The 10,331-nt window shown below is 36.5% G+C and overlaps 1 protein-coding gene across 1 annotated transcript in view; it reads right to left on the bottom strand.

Annotated features, from left to right (window-relative positions):
* Positions 1 to 308: 308 nt before the first annotated feature.
* Positions 309 to 10,331, bottom strand: part of LOC149743943 (uncharacterized) — a 100,053-nt gene continuing 90,030 nt past the window's right edge. The window contains exon 9 of the mRNA XM_089906019.1: positions 309 to 542. The gene's annotated coding sequence lies outside the window, so the exon portion shown is untranslated. The remainder of the gene's footprint in view (positions 543 to 10,331) is intronic.

Genomic DNA, 10,331 nt, shown 5'->3' with positions numbered 1-10,331 from the left:
ATGTTCTCTCCAAGTATTCTTTTCTTTAATTGAAGTATATTTGATTTACAATATTGTGTTAGTTTCAGGTGTACAGCAAAGTGATTCGGTTATACATTTGTATGAATAAATTAATATATATTCTTTTTTCTCAGTTCTTTTCCATTATAGGTTAGTATATGATACTGAATATATTTCCCTATGCTAGACAGTAAATCCTTGTTGTTTATCTATTTTATATATGGTCTCTCCAAGTATTCATTTAAGCACATGCCTGGCAGCCATGCCCAGTCTCTCCTTGACCCAGATAGGAGTTTCCCAGATTGACATCACCAACAGGTTTGACTTTATTTATGGCTATGCATACTCAGTGAAAAATGAAAATGCAGTGCTCCTTATTCAAAAATTCTTCAGAATTTCAAGATGGCAACAATAGAGCATTAAACCAAGTGTGTAGTCCTTCTGTCTGGGTCTGAGTGGATGCACTAGGTGCATGCCCATAAATCTGGCTCTTCTTGTACCTTCTTTTTCAATGGTAATGTTTCCATCTCCTACTTCAGCCACTTTGGGAGAAACATGGGGAAAAAAACGGGAATTAATTTTTTTCTTGCAATCACTGATTTTCAATTTTAACATACAATGGAATAAAATCCATGGAGCTAAAGACACAGTTGAAGTTCAACAGTCATAATAAACCACTAAGGTATTATATACTTCTGATTTTATAGTGTATACAGGATTATTTTTTGTAACGCATCTCCAGATTGAGGAATTTAAATACTTTAATAGTCAAAATTATGTTTGGGATTTAAAGAATATAGTTAAGAATGCATAAAATTTGCCTTTTATCCTTATCTGTAATTTTATTCTATTTTTACTCTCAATATTAACCTACAAGGTTTTTCTTAGTTATATAATTTTTTACATTTTAGTAATGTGATATTCCTTATTGTTATTCATTTGAGTTTTATTCCAAAAACTCTGTTGTATCGATGACAATGATGGTGATTGATGATGGGGGAATAAAATGTACTTTATCCATGAATTATGTCTTAAGATTATCTATATGTAAACATCAATGACTCTAAGAGTTAGTTATGAAGTTCATAAATTAATCATTTACCGTTTACTCATTATGTTATTTTTGTTGATATAATTCTATTGATAAATGAATCTGTTGCAATTTCAAAGCTAGAAAAAATGTATTGCCACTTCTTCTCAATGTAAGTGTATTACTTAATTTTTAAATCCAAATGCATCATAATTCAAAGTTAATTGCAGAGACTTTTTGTTAAATTATCCCAACTTATCTTGCTCTTTGTATTTATAAGCTCTTTAATATTGCATGTATTCAAGATATCAAAGTAGCCTTAAAAGCTTATTACAAATGATAGCTTTTTTACTTAGATTAATCTGCTACTATGATACAAAGGGTGTTTTATTAAATATTCATTTTCTTCTATCAGCACTGATACTAGTAATTTAAGTTTGGCTATAGAGTAATCAATTAAAGTAAAGCATGCTGTGTGAACACTAAACCTAACACATTAATTTAGTCTATATTGACTACTCCTGCTGTCTTGCAAATCATTCCTATGGTTACAACACATTTATCAAAGTTTCTAATAGAAAAACATTCCCATGATGGCAAGACCTATACTAAATAAATATAAGATTTATGGATAATAAAAATATTTAGATTTAATTTCGTAAATTAAGTGACATTTTCCTAATATCACAGAACACATACAATAAAAATGAGCTAAATACACTGAAATTTTGTTTAAATTATTGTGGAAAAATGACTGTGTAAGATTAATCATAGAAGGTGTACAAATGATTATACAAGAAGAGCATAAAATTTAATTAACTCTGTGATAAATTAAGGATAGTGAACAGGCAAGTGACATCTTAGAGCTGGCATATAAGTGAAATTGTGTCCAAGTGTCACCTTGGTTGGAGCTTTTTCATATTCCTAGTTAGCAAGTGTCATTATTTCAACAGAATAAAAGGACAAGAAACTTTACAATTTTGTCTGAACTTTGGAATCACTATTGCAAATCCTTAAAATGATAGCATAAATGTGACTTTCATAAATGTACTTGTATTGTAGGGAAGTTAACTTTACCCTAAAGAGGTCTGGCCTTTGCCTTTGCTCTCAGGGAGATATATCCTTTGGAAGGTCATGCCTGACAGGAGCATCTTTGTATAGGGGTCTGACCACACCAGATTAAGGTAGGGGTTGACCAGGACAGAAAGACCAACAATGTGATACAGAGTAGGGCTTTGGGTCATACAATATCACTTGAAATGGAGACTGAGATCAACCAGGGGGCAAGTGGAACCCCAGTAGCGACTGAATACTGAAGCTGAATACTGGGGTGAGATTCCCTGGTTCATAGTGCTGAAACCTTAGGGTACTGTCGCACAAGGATACCAGGAAAGCAACACCTCCTGATTCCACAGAGAGTCAATCAAGTCCAGGAAGCACAGAGAGTCCAATAGGATACTATCAGAGAAACACGCCAAGACACATATTAATCAAACTATCAAAAATTAAATACAAAGAAAATATATTAAAAGCAGGAAGGGAAAAGCAACAAATAAGTACAAGGGAATCCCCAAAAGGTTAACAGCTGATCTTTCAGCAGAAACTCTGCAAGCCAGATGGGAGTGGTATGACATTTAAAGTGATGAAAGGGAAAAACATACAATGAAGATTACTCTACCCAGCAAGGATCTCATTCAGATTTGATAGAGAAATTAAAACCTTTACAGACAACCAAAAGCTAAGAGAATCCAGCAACAACAAACCAGCTTTACAAAAAATGTGAAAGGAACTTCTCTAGGCAAGAAACACAGGAGAAGGAAAATACCTACAATAACAAACCCAAAACAATTAAGAAACTGGTAATAGGAACATACATATCGATAACTACCTTAAATGTAAATGGTTTAGATGCTCCAACCAAAAGACTTAGACTGGCTGAATGTATACAAAAACAGGACCCATATATACGCTGTCTACAAGAGACCCACTTCAGACTGAGGGACACATACAGACTGAAAGTGAGGGGATGGAAAAAGATATTCCATGCAAATGGAAATCAAAAGAAAGCTGGAGTAGCAATTCTCATATCAGACAAAATAGACTTTAAAATAAAGACTATTACAAGAGAGAACGAAGGACACTACAAATGAGCAAGGGATGAATCTAACAGGAAGATATAAAAATTGTAAATATTTATGCACCCAACATAGGAGCACCTCAATACATAAGGCAAATGCAAACAGCCATAAAAGGGAAAATCGACAGTAACACAATAATAGTAGGGCACTTTAACACCCCACAGATGATCCAAAATGAAAATAAATAATGAAGGAAACACAAGCCTTAAATGATACATTAAACAAGATGGACTTAATTCATATTTATAAGACATTCCATCCAGAAACCACAGAATACACTTTCTTCTCAAATGCTCATGGAACATTCTCCAGGATAGATATCTTGGGTCACAAATCAAGCATTTGTAAATTTAAGAAAATTGAAATCATATCAAGTATCTTTTCTAACCACAATGCTATGAGACTAGATATCAATCACAGGAAAAAAATCTATAAAAAAATACAAACACCTGGAGGCTAAACAATACACAACTAAATAACCAAGAGATCACTGAAGAAATCAAAAAGGAAATCAAAAAATACCTAGAAACAAATGACAATGAAAACACGATGACCCAAAACCTATGGGATGTAGCAAAAGCAGCTCTAAGAGGGAAGTATGTAGCGATACAATCCCACCACAAGAAAGAAGAAACATCTCAAATAAGAAACCTAACCTTACAACTAAAGAAATTAGAGAAAGAACAAAAAAACCCCCAAAGTTAGCAGAAGGAAAGAAATCATAAAGATCAAATCAGAAATAAATGAAAAAAAAATGAAGGAAACAATAGCAAAGATCAATAAAATGAAAACCTTCTTTGTGAAGATAAACAAAATTGATAAACAATAGCCAGACTCATGAAGAAAAAAAGGGAAAAGATTCAAAATATAGAATTAGAAATGAAAAAGGAGAAGTAACAACTGACACTGCATAAATATAAAGGATCATAAGAGATTACTAGAAGCTACTCTATGCCAATAAAATGGACAACCTGGAAGAAATGGACAAATTCTTAGAAAAGCACAACCTTCCGAGACTGAACCAGGAAGAAATAGAAAATATAAATAGACCAATCACAAATACTGAAATTGAAACTGTGATTAAAAATCTTCCAACAAACAAAAGCCCAAGACCAGATGGCTTCAGAGGCGAATTCTATCAAACATTTAGAGAAGAATTAACACCTGTCTTTCTCAAACTCTTCCAAAATATAGCAGAAGGAGGAACACTCCTAAACTCATTCTATGAGGCCACCATCACCCTGATACCAAAACCAAAGATTTCACAAAAAAAGAAAACTACAGGCCAATACCACTAAGAAATTTAGATGCAAAAATCCTCAACAAAATACTAGCAATCAGAATCCAACAGCATATTAAAAGGATCATAAAGCATGATCGAGTGGGGTGCAAGGATTCTGCAATATACGCAAATCAATCAATGTGATAAATCATATTAACAAAATGAAGGAGAAAAACCGTAGGATCATCTCAATAGATGCAGAAAAGCCTTTGACAAAATTCAACACCCATTTATGATAAAAACCCTGCAGAAAGTAGGCATAGAGGGAACCTACCTCAACATAATAAAGGCCATATATGAAAAACCCACAGCCAACATCGTTCTCAATGGTGAAAAACTGAAATCATTTCCACTAAGATCAGGAACAAGACAAGGTTGCCCACTCTCACCACTATTATTCAACATAGTTTTGGAAGTTTTCACCAGAGCAATGTAAGAAGAAAAAGAAATAAAAGGAATCCAAATTGGAAAAGAAGCAGTAAAACTGTCACTGTTTGCAGATGACATTATGCTATACACAGAGAATCCTAAAGATGCTACCAGAAAACTACTAGAGCTAATCAATGAATTTGGTAAAGTAGCAGGATACAAAATTAGTGCTCAGAAATCTCTTGCATTCCTATACACTAATGATATAAAATCTGAAAGTGAAATGAAGGAAACACTCCCATTTACCATTGCAACAAAAAGAATAAAATACCTAGGAAAAAACCTACCTAAGGAAACAAAAGAGCTGTATGCAGAAAACTATAAGACACTGATGAAAGAAATTAAAGATGATACAAACTGTTGGAGAGATAAACCATGTTCTTAGATTGGAAGAATCAACATTGCGAAAATGACTCTACTACCCAAAGCAATCTACAGATTCAATGCAATCCCTATCAAACTACCAATGGTGTTTTTCACAGAACTAGAACAAAAAATTTCACAATTTATATGGAAACACAAAAGACCCCAAAGAGCCAAAACAACCTTGAGAAAGAAAAATGGAGCTGGAGGAATCAGGCTCCCTTCTTCAGACTGCACTCAAAGTTACAGTAGTCAAGACAGTATGGTACTGGCACAAAAACAGAAATCAAGATCAATGGAACAGGATAGAAAGCCCAGAGGTGACCCACGCACATATGGTCACCTTATTTCTGATAAAGGAGGCAAGGATATACAACGGAGAAAAGACAGCCTCTTCAATAAGTAGTGCTGGGAAAACTGGACAGCTACATGTAAAAGAATGAAATTAGAAAACTACCTTAAACCATACACAAAAATAAACTCAAAATGGATTAAAGACCTAAATGTAAGGCCAGACACTATAAAACCCTTAGAGGTAAACATAGGGAGAACAGTCTATGACATAAATCACAGCAAGATCCTTTTAGACCCACCTCCTAGAGTAATGGAAATAAAAAGAAAAATAAACAAATGGGACCTAATGAAACTTAAAATATTTTGCACAGCAAAAGAAACCATAAAGAAGATGAAAAGACAACCCTGAGAATGGGAGAAAATATGTGCAATTGAAGCAACTGACAAAGGAGTAATCTCCAAAATTTACAAGCAGCTCATGCAGCTCAATACCAATTAAACAAACAACCCAACCCCAAAATGGGAAGAAGACCTAAAGGACATTTCTCCAAAGAAAATATACAGATTTCCAATAAACATATGAAAGGATGCTCAACATCACTAATCATTAGAGAAATGCAAATCAAAACTACAATGAGGTATCACTTCACACTGGTCAGAATGGCCATCATCAAAAAATCTACAAACAATAAATGCTGGAGAGGGTGTGGAGAAAAGGGAACCCTCTTGCACTGTTGGTGGGAATGTACATTGATACAGCCACTATGGGGAACAATATGGAGCTTCCTTAAAAAAGTAAAAATGGAACTACCATACGACCCAGCAATCCCACTACTGGGCATATACCCTGAGAAAACCATAATTCAGAAAGAGTCATGTACCACAATGTTCATTGCATCTCTATTTACAATAGCCAGGACATGGAAGCAACCTAAGTGTCCATCGACAGATGAATGGATAAAGATGTGGCACATATATACAATGGAATATTATTCAGCCATAAAAAGAAACAAAATTGAGTTGTTTGTAGTGAGGTGGATGGACCTAGAGACTGTCATACAGAGTAAAGTAAGTCAGAAGGAGAAAAACAAATACCATATGCTAACGCATTTAGATGGAATCTAAAAAAATATATGGTTCTGAAGAACTCAGGGGCAGGACAGGAATAAAGACACAAACGTAGATAATGGACTTGAGGACATGGGGAGGGGGAAAGGGTAAGCTGGGACGAAGTGAGAGTGGCATGGACATATATACACCACCAAATATAAAATAGATAGCTAGTGGGGAAAGCAGCTGCATAGCACAGGGACATCAGCTCGGTGCTTTGTGTCCACCTAGAGGGCTGGGATAGGGAGGGTGGGAAGGAGACTCAAGGAGGAGGAGATATGGGGATAAATGTATATGTATAGCTGATTCACTTTGTTATAAAGGAGAAACTAACACACCTTTGTAAGCAATTATACTCCAATAAAGATGTTAAAAAGAAAAAAACAAACAAAAAAAGAAACATCCTCACAGATACACCCAGAGTAATGTTTGACCAAATATCTGGCCACCCTGTGGCCCAGTCAAGTTGAGGCATAAAATAAACCATCACACCTTCCGTAAAACTCATTTCTTTGAAAAACAATTAGCAGAACAGGAATGTTTTTGAAACCCATATACACTGGCAGAAATATATAATAATAATTTATTCTAGTGACAAGACCAGTGATATTCTCAGGATGGAAGCTATTCAAAATAGTTAACTTGTTACCAGGTAGATAGTAAGTCTCAAGAAATTATGTAATTTTGGAGCTTGGTTTTGGTCTCTTTTTCTTACAGGTTGGACATTTGGCAGTAGCAGTAGCTAGATTAGCCTTAGTTAGTGAGAATCCACGCTGTTGGCCTCTCTCTCTGCCATCATGACCACTCCATCCTCTAAACAGTGTCTCATGAAGGCCTTCATAGTACTAACTATTTGAAGAGATTAACATGCTATCCTGAAAGCAATGGATTCATGTGCTGCGCTCTGCAATGTTTAGATAGTCCGAGATCCCTTTGGACTACATTATAGCAGAGGAAAAGGAATTACAGCTCAACAGCAAAATTTGCAAGTGTTTATTACACATTTGAAGTGAGCAAAAACTCTCCCTGATCCTCTTTTCTTACTGAAATAGAAAAGAATGCATATGCCAAAACAATGTCCATATACCAGAACCTGAGGCTCTATCTGTTCTAACAAAGTTACCACATCCATCGTGGCAACTTCAATCAGGGCAACTACTGGGTTGAGCTTGCAGCGGTCTACAGTCACCTTCCAGGATCCATCTGGTTTTTGCAAGATCATTGCTAGGTAACTTAACTGGGGATGTGATAAGGACCACCATCCTTGGCATCTCTTAGAAACTCAAAGCTGATATAAATCTCCTAAACTCTATATAATACATATATGATACAATTTTTATTTCTATATTTTTACTTACTTTCTCATGACAGGAACAGTTTCAGAGGCTTCCATGTGGCTTTCCCTATTTTGGTAGTTATCTACAACCAAGGACCCAATCTGGAAGTTGTACTAACTTCCAAGTATGTTAATACCAATTAAACATTCAGGGCCCAGGGAAATGACCATCAGGTGGTCTATGTAAGTGATTTACTACCTGTCTCCCATATGCCCCCATACATATAGGAAGGCCACAATAATGTTTCAAAGTATTCGTACTTCAATATCACAGAAACCCTATAACCTATACCAACAGTGCTAAAAATGAGTAATCCCCATCTCCCAATTTATAGTCAAATGAGTAAATGGCCATAATTTTCTTGAGGAAAAATGCAGCAAATCATTGCTTTGTATACATGCTATGGTATTGCAATTGTTCCACTTGGAACCACTGTTTAGTGGGCTCTGATTCTGAACAATGGTCCCCAGTCTGAAACCTATGCAAGGAATCATGACATATTTATTAGGGTGGCTATCCTCAGACGCCCAATCACCAAACCTTGATTTCTTCTGCTGGTTCAAGCTGAGTAGTGACTTTGTCAGCCACCAATCTATTTTGCCCCTAGGGAGGTCATATTCTATTAACCATCCTTGTAAGTCCCTGTGTATCTGGTTCCCAGGGCTATTACTCCAACTTTGCTAGTGATCACAACATATGTGGTTAAGTACCACCTGGTTACTGACAGTTAACTGCTGCCACCTAGACTCTACTATTTTAAAGTCCATTCATGGACATTGTTTTCAGCTAGATAAATTCTGTAACAGTATTTTCTATCTCCAGCCCTAAAATGAAGAGTAGAGACATTACTGAATTTTTTTTTTTTTTTTCCTGTACACGGGCCTCTCACTGTTGTGGCCTCTCCCGTTGTGGAGCACAGGCTCCGGACACAGGCCCAGCGGCCATGGCTCACGGGCCCAGCTGCTCCGCGGCATGTGGGATCCTCCCAGACCGGGGCACGAACCCGCGTCCCTTGCATCGGCAGGCGGACTCTCAACTACCGCGCCACCAGGGAAGCCCCTGAACTTTTTAATGATGCTGCTTCCTGTCTCACCAGGCCATTCATATGGTCTTGATAAATTTTGTGTCCTTGGGCCTTCCCAAGGAACATAACCATCATGCTTATCTTCTGACTGTACATATTACATCCATTCTAGCATGTCTACTTCTCTGAACTTTTTAATTTCTTTATCCATCATCTGACATTGCAGTTCATGCATTTCAATTTTGCTCAGCTTGGCCACTGTGTGTACCATGCCATGTACTGGGAGCCACCTTATTAGTTTGTACAATCTCCTGAGGTTCTTTCCCGGACACTAAATCCTTTATCTCCAAAGAATATTCTCAGGTAAATAAATTCTTCCCTTTCCAATTCTATGTTCCAGTCCCTCTGATAAAGAATCTTCTAACACAGTGCCACTCATCCATCCCAGATGGCTACTGATACATGTCAGATAGATTTACAGCATCTTTAAATTACACTACTTTGTTTATGAAGCCAAGTGCATCCTCAGTTGCTTGATATTGTGACTTAAAACCTAGGTATAAGCCAAGTGGCCAGGAGGGAAAGTGAGGGCAGATCTTGAGTGGTATATCTGCTGCCTTTCAGGATTATTGAGATGACTGCTCTTAGCAAAAAGGAATGGATCACTTCTGCAGGCTTAGAAGGTTCAGAAGTGTCAGAGGAATCAAAATCTTCAGGAGCAATCATCCGCATGTCTAGATTCTGTGTGTTAAAGCTTCAGATTTTCCCAATGGGGGCAATGCCCTTGGTATATAACAAATCTGCCAAGTTTAACCTCCTTTGAAGTTAGTCGCACAGACTAATAAATCTCAGGCCTCATGTTTGGCTTTCTCTGCACTCCTGTTGCAAAACGAGGGCTTCTTGGCCTCTACCAAGGAGTCCCTTTGGCTTTCACATCTCATTTTTAATTCATTCTTATTTTCTTTATCATTCTATTATCATTCTGTAGAGAAATTATAGCCCATAAGAGTGTGACAGAGAGGGCACTGGAATTATAGAAATTGAGGAAGGTATTAATGGTCTCCTTGCTCCTGGATGAATTCATGTCCATGTTCATAAGAGTGCACTCTCACTTGTGAATCCCATCATATCACTTCCTTTCCCAAAGCTCTTCAGGATAAACCATATATATATATAACAAGACTGTATTATCTATTCCCCACCAAAATAGTAAACTCATTTCCTGTTGCTCCCTTTTGTGGCATTTTAAATTCTCAAAAAATATGGAAATATAGAGAAGATCAATAATTATCAACATACGTCCAATCGTGTTTTGGCTCTGCCC

The sequence above is a fragment of the Delphinapterus leucas genome, unplaced genomic scaffold (assembly GCF_059928025.1).
Source record: "Delphinapterus leucas isolate spDelLeu-1000000601 "Yukka" unplaced genomic scaffold, BTC_Dleu_Yukka2 spDelLeu_asBTCV2_sq49, whole genome shotgun sequence".
Taxonomy (NCBI): Eukaryota; Metazoa; Chordata; class Mammalia; order Artiodactyla; family Monodontidae; genus Delphinapterus; species Delphinapterus leucas.
This window is presented reverse-complemented; position numbering and strand designations above follow the sequence as displayed.